Here is a 12,591-nt window from a genome sequence, read left to right as displayed (position 1 = left end):
AAGAAGCTAGAGCTAATGGGCCAAGGAATGATTTAATTAATATGGTTTCTGTGTGATTATTTTGGTTTTGGGTGGCCAGGACTGACAAGTGGCCTCCCTGCAACAGAAACCGTAATTTAGTAAAGCCTCATATCTGTTCACTAGCTCTTCCTTATTCTTTAAATTACCCCCATGATTTCTTCAGATTTCTTCCCTGCACCAACCCCTGGCCCTCTCTGCCCAGCCCATAAACCCTCACATTTGAGTCCCACATTCTGGTTTCTGTGGAAAGCCTCACTGATTTGCCTGCCTAAAATTTTAAGACATTTAAAAAATCTTAAACCCTTGGGTCTGAAGAAATGTCTACACAGAGAAGAGCAGTTGTTGCTCTTGCAGAGGATCTGTGTTAAGTTTCAGGAGATCAGACACCCTCTTCTTGACTCCTTTAGGCACCAGGAATGCATGTGGAACACAAACTTACATTCAAGCAAAACACATATACATAAAATAAAATTAAATAAAAAACATAAGTCTCCAATGACTTATAGCATATCAGGTTAAATATCTTTAGAATTTTCTGTGGATCTAAATATCACTGTACCTCTCCAACTCATTCCTTTTTTCCTTTGTAAACTACCAATTCCTTTTGATTTATTTATTCTCACACACAGAGCGATGCACCCATAGCTAGTGCTTATCTTTAGATGTCATATATAAAACTTACCCCAGTGCCTAACAAATCCAAATGCTCGTCGATCTTCAGATCTAGATGCAGTTGGGAACACTGAAGTGTGTGGCATCCACCTTCACAACGTCTGCCTTCAGTATATTCAGTGAGTGGAGGTTATCCTGACCTATCATGAACCTGACACTCTTGTTGTTGAAGACTGTGTGCAGATGGAGCACATCTTAAATTACCATCTTTAGTACGTATTGTATTTTCAAGGCCCAACCTAGCTCTACATGTTTGTTTGTTTTTTTTTCTCTTACCAGTATTTTGAGGATGCTATAGCTGCCAGGATACAGTCTACCAGAACTCTAGCTGCTTTAAGGGAAGAAAGCATCTTTATAGTTGCTTGGCTTGGCATTGACCTTGTGTTTCTGAACCAGGAAATAGAGTATGCGGAGAGAGATGAAAGGTATTTCTCACAACTTTCAAGAAAAGAGGATTGCTTCTTTTCTACATTATGACAAGAAAGAGCTATCAATTGTTCAGTGGAGTTTCATCTGCTTTAATGGTACTGAAAATACTGTCCAAATTTTGGCAACAGAGTGGCAGTGTGCAGTAGTTCCCAAGTTTGTTGCCAGTTAGTAGTTTCTGTCTATCTTTCACGTTGTATGGGCTAAATCAAGGCTATTAGTTAGGACCTCATTTTAAATCAACCCTTCTATTTGCCACTCAAGATAGTTTAATGTCATTGTTTTCTAAGGCTTGTATGTTACTTTACTGAGTGTGTTATTAGTTTAAATAAGCCTATAAATAATATGTTTCTTTGCAAGTTCAGATCATTAAATTCCACTCATATTCCACCATTCTCCCTCCCCTGTTTCCTCTTCTGATGGTCCCCTCTTTATACTGTTGTCTTAATTCTTACTTTATCTTTCCCAGAATTATTTAAAGCTGAAAGTGTACCAAGCACATGGAGAAGCCAGAAGAACGAAGAGCGGAGACAACCGCCAACCTTTTATTTTGTAGTTCAGTATGTGTGCCAAAATATTTGCATCCTCATTGAGTTAAGTGGACTCATCTCTGTGTCAAACAATTAACTAAAGTTCAAAGCAATCATGTGATTTGCATAAGGCTACAGTTATGCATTAGTTTTAGTTTGACCAGCAAGTTATAATGTATATCATGTATTCAACAACTGCTCATTCCTGCCCTACAGTTCTCAGCTCTGTGGCTCCACTTATTTTTAGACAAGTCCCCACCATGCGGCCTGGGCTTCTCTGAAGCTCAGGGGAATCATCTGTTTCTCCCACGAAAGTATTAGATGTATAGGCATAAGGCACTATACCTTGATAACCACATTTTAGATTAGTTGACACAATAGCACCACAGCTCTTCTCGTTCATCTGCTTAAGCTTAGATTTCTCTTTTTAGTTTGAAATTCACATCCACACAAAACACGTAAACAAATATGAAAATTGATATTTAAATACAATTCTTCCTTCCAAACGGAAAAAGGATGTTGACAACTATTTCAGAAATTATAGACCAGCCCTGTTGTTCCCTCAAGCTATAGAATATACTGCCATCATTTCTGACCCATTAATGAGCTACTTGGCCATGGACTAGACGTTTACATTATCAATTTTAACATGTCTCGAAGACACAAGAAACATACAAATCTAACAAGTGTGTCCATCTCTATCAGAAGGCATATTCTGCTTATACTCTGAAGATTTCTGGATTCCTCCATGATTTTCTTGGAGGACAGCTTTGAAGGAGCAGGTGTAGGGCTGCAAATGGAAGTGCTAAGAAGAAGCCATGTGGATAGCAGGTCTCAGGGAAAGCAGAGGACCCAGAGCTGGATGAACTCATCGCCGTACAATACAACAGGGAAAAGGGCTAGAACTGCATTGATCTGCTGCTCATGGGGCGATGCCTGCTGAGAGAGGGTTTCCAGCAACAGGCTGAGGCTTCTCTTTGATCCACTGTGGTCACCCCTGAACTAAATAAGCAGGGCTTGTCTTAGACCGGGTAGGACAGCTGTGCAGTGTTCTTTTATGACTTCTTTACTCCTTGAATGCGGGCAGCCTTCAAACGGGAGACAAAAAGGCAACTAAATTCAATGAGGAGAGGAAAGCAGTCCATTTTCATGCCATTGATTTCTACAGTTTGTTCACCTGCTTGTTGAGGGTCGTTTCATTTACTTGCGATTCCCTTTTTCCACAGCTCAGCACTTCTCTCAAGTACTGCTAAGTTATTGACTGAGTGTGACACTTTCTGTGCAAGTTAGGCAATTGGGAGAGACGGGGTGTAGACTGAAGGACAGCAGCCCATGTTTAGTAACTTATGCTATTCGTGCATAGAAAAATTCATTGACCAGAAAGGGTTAATGCCTCTCCGAATGACTTCACTTAATCCCCAAGTGCAATTGGATCATTTGAAGGATCTGGCCCATTGAATGCATGTTAACAGAGAAGTCCTTACACCTCTTCATCAAGCCCATTGCAGGGAGGTTAAACCCAAGGCCACAAGAGAGATCTGGGGCAGAGTCAGGAATAAAATCTCAGCCTGCTGAACTCTTTAAAAAGATTTCTTCACTTGACTAGTCAGTCTCTCTCTCTCTCTCTCTCTCTCTCTCTCTCTCTCTCTCTCTCTCTCTCTCTCTCTCTCTCTCTCTCTCTCTTTCTCTCTCTCTCTCTCTCTCTCTCTCTCTCTCTCTCTCTCTCTCTCTCTCCCCCTTCCCCCTCTCTTTTTCTCTCTCTGTAATGAGGTATGAGAAAAACATTTAAGCATAGAATTTTAAAACTTAAAGGCACAAGCAATGTGGAGACAGGTGAAGTAGATGTTAAGAGCACATTACATCAAGTTTTAATAATGCTTGAGCTAGAGCAGAGTATTCAAAAAGGGAACCAGAATTATGTACTAAATACACCTATGTCCTGTCATACAAACACAGCTATGTCCATAGGAATAACTTGAAAGATACCAACTTTAACATTATTTATAAATTACATAGAAAACACATGTATTGGAAGGATACAGAAATTAAAATATTTATAATAATGTTTTCCAAAAAGAGAACTACAAAACTAATGAATTCTAGCATTTATATGCCCTGCAGAAGTGTAGTAGAGATAAAGTTCAGGATTTGGATGCACATGCTCAAGTTTACACTCCTGCCATGCCATTTTTAGTTGTGGTGATCGAAGTGATTTGACTGGTTAAGCCTCCAATTCTATATGTGAGGCATAACCATAACAGTGGTTATTGACTATTAAGTCTGGATAACAAATGCAATTCTCTGCAGAAGTAACTTAGTAGAGTCAACACCACTGTGTCTCAGCTCGGTCAGCAAAGGGCTGTGTTAGGACTCAAAGTGAATAGAAAGCAGCAAGGGGACAGTTAATATATGTTCATTATTGATAAAGGATAAAGAGTCATATAACCAAACCATGTCATAGGTAAACAAAATGTGAACAAGTTTAAGAAAATACAATCATGGTAGAATATATATATTCTTTTTTTGCCTTAGAATCTAAAATTTATAAAGATGAGATCAGTGATCTGGTCTAAGCAGGAAAATGAGATAGTTAGATGTGATTATTTGAACCAAAGTTATGTTTATAGCCATGACTAATTAAGTAGAGCATGGTGACACATGCCCATAATTCCAGCACTCAAAGGACACTCCAGACATACTCTTAGTCCTGCCATAGCCTTCCCTAAGGAGGTCTTCCTCCCAGTCCACTTGCACCCAATAAAAACTCTGCCTCTTGGTGCAAATCTAGTGTTTTATTTAGGGTTTCTATTGCTGTGAAGAGACACTATGGCCATAGTGACTCTTTTAAAAAAATCTTTTTTTATTTCACATACCAATCCCAGATTCCTATTTCCCCTCCTCCTGCTAACCCTACATTCCTCCCACCCCACTCCATTCCTCAGATAGGGTGAGGCATCCCATGGGGAGTCAACAAAGTCTGTCACATCATTTGAGGTAGGACCAAGGCCCTCCTGCCTGTATCTAGTTCTATGGCCAGTGGTCCCACAAACTGCCCAAGCCACACTCAGAGGGCCTAGTTCAGTCCTATGCAGTTTCCCCTGCTGTCACTCCAGAATCCATGGGTTCTCACTAGCTTGGGTCAGCTATTTCTATGGGTTCCCATCATGGTCTTTCCTGTTTTGCTAATATTTTCACTACCTCTCTATGGCTGGACTCCAGGAGTTCAGCCCAGTGCTTAGTTGTGGATCTCTGCATCTGTTCCCATCATATGTTTGATAAAGGTTCAGTGATGAGGTAGTCATCAATCTGCTTACAGGAGAGGGCAGTTAAGGCACCCTCTCCACTATTGCTTAGATTCTTAGCTGGGGTCATCCTTGTGGATTCCTGGGAATTTGCCTTGTGCCAGATTTATCACTAAACCCCTTGATGGCTCCATCTATCGAGATATCTCTTTTCCTTGCTCTCTCTCTGTCCTTCTTCCAACATGACCTTCCCAATTCCTCATGTGTTGGGGGTGAGGACACAGGCCAAAGAATCCCAAGCTAACACCAAAATATATATATTTTGGATATATATATATATATATATATATATGGGATATATATATATGAGCAAACTCATGAAACAGGAAGGAGAAGTCCAAACTCAGGTTTGTAAAAGAGGAACCAGAGAGAGCAAGGACTCCGTGGGCCGGTGGATTTTTCTGGGTACCCAGAAGGTCATGCCCTGACCTGATCCAACCTCTGAAAGGTCATTGGTTGACAGAGGTTCTCCATCACTTCCCCCTTTTGTCTAAATAAAAGAGTTCCAAACCCAATACAAAGCTATATATACTAGGAATAGATATCAAGTATAAAATTAGGATTACAACCAGCATAAACAATATTAAGCAAAGCCAGGCAGTGGTGGCGCACGCCTTTAATCCCAGCATTTGGGAGGCAGAGGCAGGCAGATCTCTGTGAGTTCAAGACCAGCCTGGTCTACAAGAGCTAGCTGCAGGACAGGCTCTAAAGCTGCAGAGAAACCCTGTCTCGAAAAACCAAAAAAAAAAAAAAAATTAAGCAAGGAACACCTGTTAAATGTTTTAATAAACATAGTATCCTAAAGAGTCTAAGTCTTGTATTGGAAATAGCTTGGCTAAATTATAAGAGGAAATTAACTACAACTATCTAATCTTTAATCTCGTCAAAGGCCTGAGATGGGAGATAATATTACTTGAGTGGGCAGGAAGTACAACCAAGCAGCTTCCAAAATGTGCCACATATGACAGAGACAACGGGCTACCTGAGCAATCACCCAAATTCTCATTTGCAATGTTGAAGCAACCAACTTTGGCTAAGGCCTAGAGTAACTGACAGACCATTTCAGAAGCAGAAATAAATTTTAGGATCATCTTACCCTGTCTTGACAAGGTTTGACAGTCTGTTTTTTCTTGTGTCCTGCTTATCCAGTTCAGCCACATGGTATTTTGTCAGTGGTCGAGGCATGGGCAGTTCCTTGTCCAAAGGCCTATTGTGCCAAGAAGAAAACAAACTCAAAGTTGAGTATCTTAGGCGTTCAACATTCTCTTGGGAATATATCGGTGCTGTCAGGAGCAATTGTGTCTAATGTCAACAGAACCCTAAATTATTTAAATGTTATGTTCTCCAGAAGTGGTTGGAGATTACCTATCTATGCAGAATTCAATCTCTATGTATCAAAGAACTTAATTAGTTTGATTAAAAGTATAACAAACATAAATGACTATTGATCTATAATACTTAATACCTATATAACTTAAAGATTAAAATTTTATATTAGAATATTAAGCAATCTTTTACAACTGTGCACTAAAGGAGGATAATGACCTCAAAATATAAACAATGTATAAGTATCTTAATCACAGGTAGAAATATGTAATTTAATATGATAAGTATATCCTAAAATTGTATCAATATACAAACTATCTTAAACAGCGGTAGAAACATGCATGCACATAATCTGACAAAATAACTTTGCACAGGTGTACAAATACTGTAAACAGAAATAACAAATATAATTTGAACTTGTATCAATATACAAGAAACTATACCAATGTAAATTGTCCATAAATAATAACTCACAAGTATTCACTCCATTACTCACTATTATTATTAGTGTGAGTAAGTTCACACAAAATTACCTATTTCAATTTTCTCTCTTTTTTTGAGATCTTTGGGCGTCAATAATTTTCACTCCAACACTCTACCCTATGCAAGTAATAATCAACCCCTAAATGGTGTCCCCAACTCTGAGCAAACTTTGTTTGGAGAGGGGAGGTCCACCATCACTCAATGTTTTCCTCTCCCTTCCCCTTCTTCTCTCCTTCCTAATCCCCTTCCACCCTGCCCACTCCCTCCATACACCCACATTATTCAGGAGCTCTTGTCTATTTCCTCTTCAGAGAAATCTAAGTATGTCTCTCTTACAGTCCTCCTTGTTTCCTGATCTCTCTGGGGTTGTGGAATGTAGGGTGGTTATCCTGTTCTTTATGTCTACTATGACTTATGAATGAGTAAATACTAAATTTGTCTTTCTGGGTCTGGGTTATCTCACACAGGATGGTTTTTTCTAGTTTCATCCATTTGCATGCAAATTTCAAGATGTCATTGTTTTTTCTTACCACTGAGTAGTACTCCATTGTGTAAGTGTACCACATTTTCTTTATCCATTACACAGCTGAGGGGCATCTAGGCTGTTTCCATATTCTGGCCATTACAAATAATGCTACTATGAACATAGTTGAGGAAATGTCCTTGTGATATAAGTGTCTATCCTTTGGGTATATGCCCAAGCGTGGTATTGATGGGTTTTGAGGTAGAGTGATTGCCAATTTTCTAAGAAACTGCCATACTGATTTCCAGAGTGGTTTTACAAGTTTGCACCAGCAATGGAGGAATGTTCCCTTACTCCACATCCTTTTCAGGGTATGCTGTTATTAGCGTTTTTGATCTTAGCCATTCCAACAGTTGTAAGAAGGTATCTCAGAGTTGCTTTGATTTGCATTTCCCTGATGACTAAGGATGTTGAACAATTCCTTAAGTGCCTTTTGGCCATTTGAGATTCCTCTGTTGAGAATTCTCTGTTTAGATCTGTACCCCATTTTTTAATTGGATTATTTGGTATTCTGATGTCTAGTTTTTTGAGTTCTTTTTATTTTGAGATCAGTCATCTGTCAGATGTGGGGTTGTTGATCTTTTCCCGTTGTGTAGACTGCTTTCATTTTTGTCTTATTTACTGTGTCCTTTGCCTTACAGAAGTTTTCAGTTTCAGAAGATCCAAATTATTATTTGTTGATCTCAGTGTCCTTGCTACTGGTGTTTATTATATTCAGAAAGTGCAACAGCAACACTTATAAAGGAAAACAATTAATTGCAATGACTTACAGTTCAGAGGTTCAGTCCATTATCATCACAGCTGGACAAGACAGTATGCAGACAGACAAGGTGCTGAGGAGGAGCTCAGATGTCTACAGCTTAACCCATTGGCAGTAAGAAGTGGTCTAAACCAATGAACATGGATTAATAATATAACAAACCTCATAGCCTGCCTTCACAGGGACACACTTCCTCCAATAAAGCCATACCTCCTAGTAGTGATGTTCCCTTTGGAAGTCATTTTTTTTCAAACTACCACACCCAGTTGCCCCTAATCCTTTCCTGCCACGCCTTCCAGCATTTCCTTCTAGCTCCTCACCATTCTTTTGTGATTCCTACAGACTGGAAGCATCATTTTCTATCAGAAACTCTGTAACCACCACACATGGGTTAAATCTCAGAGTGGATAACAACAGATAAAGAACCACTCACCTGACAAAGAATAAACCAAGAAACACTTTAAATATATCCAGATGCCTAGATCCCAGGACAAAAATATAATCTTCAACAGAGAAGACAATATGTCTACTCCAGAAGCAGTGGCTTTATTATAACAGGTCTTAAGAAAAGCAATTTAGCTGAAGCAAAGACTTCAAATAGCAATTTTGAATATATGCAAAGACATTAAAGAAAATTTAGATGAATGCCTTAATGAAGACCATGAGAACACAAATGGTTGGATAAAATAATAAAAATAATTCACAACATTAAAATAAAATTTAACAAAGAAGTAGAATCACTGAAGAAAATCCAACCTGAAATAAAACTGAAAATGAAAAGTCCAGTCAGTCAAACAAATACCTCAGAGGTAAAAGAAAGTTTTGAAGACAAAGTTGGAGAAATAGATAGCTCAGGAGAAGAAACTCTTAAAATGTTCAGGGATAAAACATCAGAAAATCTAAGATACAGGAAAAGACCAAGCATACAAATAACAGGAATAGATGAAGGAGAAGAAACTGAGGTCAAAATCAGAAATATTTTTAACAACAGCATAGAATTTCCCAATCTAAAGAAAGGGATGCCTATCAAAGAGCAAGAAGCATACACCAAATCAACAGGACCAGAAAGGAAATTCCCCCCACAATATAATATAATCAAGGCACAAAGTATAATAAACAAAGAAAGAATATTCAAAGCAGCGAGGAGCAAAGAACAAATAATATATTAAGGAAGGCCCATTAGAATAATATTCGACTTTGTAATGGAAACTCTGAATGTCAGAAGTTTCTGAACAGACATTCTATAAGCTCTGAGAGACTACTCTAGACAGAATCCAGCCTAGGGTCCTAAACCTACCAAATTCTCCATCACAATTGATAATTTCACAGACCTAAAGAAGGCACTAAATGGAAAACTTCATCTGTAGAGAAGGTTAACTACATTCAAGAGGATATAAGGAATAAATAATCCCAGACAGTTGACCCAAAGAATGGGTAAAGCCACAACAGAGGGGTGCATAATGAGATCCTATAAAAGAAAAAAAACAATTGAAACTTATAATTTGGCAAAATGAATATTTAATTAATGATAACTCAGGTCAAATATATTCTTTCTCCTTAACGAGGTTCTAGATCCAGATTGTCTGTGAAACTATTTGTGCTCTATTGCGATGAGATCATTTCATTTAGAATACTATCTTATCTTAAGAAGCAACAGTGAAGTAGAGTTCCCTTATGAGGTCAGAGATTGGGCTTGGGCACTGGGTACCCAGAATTTTGGCAGAAACCTCACCCCATTCCAAGAACCCACTAAATTACTGGGAAAATTGTTTGTTTATTTTCATAGAAAACAAAGAGGACGTGATGTTCCTAGATTTCTCAAAGGTATGTATGCTATAAAAATAGAAGCTGAGAGATATTTGGAACTCTGCTATTTTCCTAATTTTTCTGACCTTTTTTGTTTTCTGAATGATTTCTGTGACTGATGCCATGATTAGGCCCTCCCCCTATTCTTATCATGAACACAAAGTGTGTTCTTACTGCTGTTTTTTGTTTCTTATTTCATAACTTCAGAGAGATAAAGCCAGATATAGGTGGCATTTTATTTTCAGACATTACATACAAAATTTCTGTAGCTATGTTTCCAAGGCCAGAAAGCAAATAAGGGCCATCTTGACATCATAGGGTTAAAGCATAGAGTTCAAAATATAAAGAAGAGGTCAACCATACACTATATCATATCCTGTAAATGTAGATGCTGAACCTTTCATGGGTAAATATAGTTTACATGATACAGTGAAGAAACAGTTTATACTTCCCTGGATATCTGGAAGGAATCTATGTATAGAGGATAAGTAACTACTGAGGGATTTATTTGCCCATAGTCCTCCTCTACTTCATTTTCTTTATCTTCAGTTCCCTCTAATAACTTTTATTTACATATATATATTAAAATTAATAATTCACATATTAATACAAAAATTGTACTTTATAAAATGCAGAAATAGGTTCTCTTCTACTTAGTACTGTTATGTTTCTTCTGAAGATCTGTGATTCATCACTAGGCTACCTTTCGCTTGATATCTTAGTTACTTTTCTATTGCTCAGACAAAGCACTATGACCGGGACAACTTAGAAATGAAAGCATTTAATTGGGGGCTTGCTTAATGTTTCAGAGGATGAGTATGATTATCATGGTGGGGAGTATGGCAGCATGCAGGCAGACATGATACTGGAGCAGTAGCTGAGCTCTTACACATGGAGACAATAACCACAAGACAGAGAGTGGGAGGAGATATCGACAGCTAACTGGAAATGGTGTGGGTTTTTGATACTTCAAAGCTCACTCCCAGTGAGGCACCTCATCCAACTAGGCCACCGCTCCTAATCCTTCCCAAATAGTTCTACCTTTTGTGGACAAATCATTCAAATTCAAAAGTCATAAGTCTACTGGGGCCATTCTCATTCAAATCACTACAGTTGCCAATTAAATGATTCTATTCTCTACTTCCCTAGAATAAGAGGATTAAAATCCTAGTGTCTGATTCCAGGGGCTTCATCTCTTTCAGTAACCGAGAATACAGTTTCACCTCTCATGTTACTGAGTAAAGGCAGAGTCCCTGCCATTGTGAGAGTCTGCATTTCTGTTCCCACACCAGACATCTGGCTGTGGGTGGACACCCTTCTCATGTCCTTAGTGATGGCATGCTGCTGCTACTCAGTGGTAGGTCCTGCAGTATGAGGGAGAGCCATCTAAAACAAAGAATTACTGATCCCAAATACCTGTAGTGCTGAAGAAGAGAAGCTTGGACTGACAGTGTGGTCCTCATTGCTCTACTGCCTTTCTCTTTGCCAAAAAAGAAACAGCTTATTTATTTTGCAAGTATAACTCGGGCTTGCTAGCTGCAGTTTGGCCTTTTGCTTTTCTCTCTGGAACTGCACAACCCACAGAGAAGGTGGATTCCCACCTGCTGTCAGCCATGTGATAAAGTTGGTCTAGTGGCTGCACCCCCACCACTGTGGTCTGCAGGGGTTTTGTTTGTTGTCTGTTTGCTGGTGATGGGAAAGGGGGCAACTTCAATTCAGAGGCGCCTCGGCCAGCGTATTAGGACTTTATCTAGGCTATGTCCTTCACTATTGCTTTTATCAGTAATAAAGCTGACATTTTGATCTCTAACTGTCTGTCTCCTGTATCATTCTCTGTAAATTGGTTCTGATCTCAGGTTGGGAGCAGGGGCATTATTTTTGACCCCTCCCTAGAAGCCCAAAATCTGTTACTTTCTGATGGTACAGGATCTTAATGGCTCACCTCCAGGATTCTTGGCTTTTTATGTCAGAGAATTTCACTCTAAGCTGCCAAAATATAATGTTAACTAATCAACAATAGATGGGTCATATTTTATGATTAAAATGACCAAAGCCAGATATCAATTTTTATATCAGGCCTTCCTTATTTACATAATTTTAAAAATAAGAAATATAAAAAAAAATTATTCCAAAGATAAGCCTATGTATTTCCCCACAATATCAATTATTTTTTTTCCAGAAAGTATAAAAACATATCCTGATATAACTATAAGCATTTTATTACCAATCTCATTAATTTCCTTTACTTGTGATTAAGAGACTAATTAGACTAATTTTTGGGAAGCATGAAACAAAGTGAAAGGGAATTATAGTTTGTGGCTGAAAGCGGAGGGGACAAGCTCTTGTGATTTGCTGTAATCCTGTGGTCTGGGAGGAGCTAGAGTCCAGAGAGATACAAAGCTAGGCAGGGGATCAAACCACAGAGAGCTTGGCTCTGTTCTCCATCTTGTGGATAAGAGTCCAATGTTCTCACAACCCTGCAGAAGAAAGGTTATTTTAAGAGACAAGAAAAGGAAGGACATTGTACCTGGATGTATAAAACACCTTACAACTTCATCAAACAAACTCCTTCCTATAGGATATGCTCTTGTGGCTCTAAGTCCACAAAGTTAAAGAAGAGAGAAGATAGAAAATCATCTAGTTGTCTTTTGTTTTAAACTTTCCCATGTGTCTGCAGGCAAATCAATGGCCACACTTACTTCCAAGGTGATAGCCATTTATCGTAGTGAGAAGAGAGATAAG

Source organism: Arvicola amphibius, chromosome 7, assembly GCF_903992535.2.
Source record: "Arvicola amphibius chromosome 7, mArvAmp1.2, whole genome shotgun sequence".
NCBI lineage: Eukaryota > Metazoa > Chordata > Mammalia > Rodentia > Cricetidae > Arvicola > Arvicola amphibius.
Note: the sequence above shows the minus strand (reverse complement) of the source record.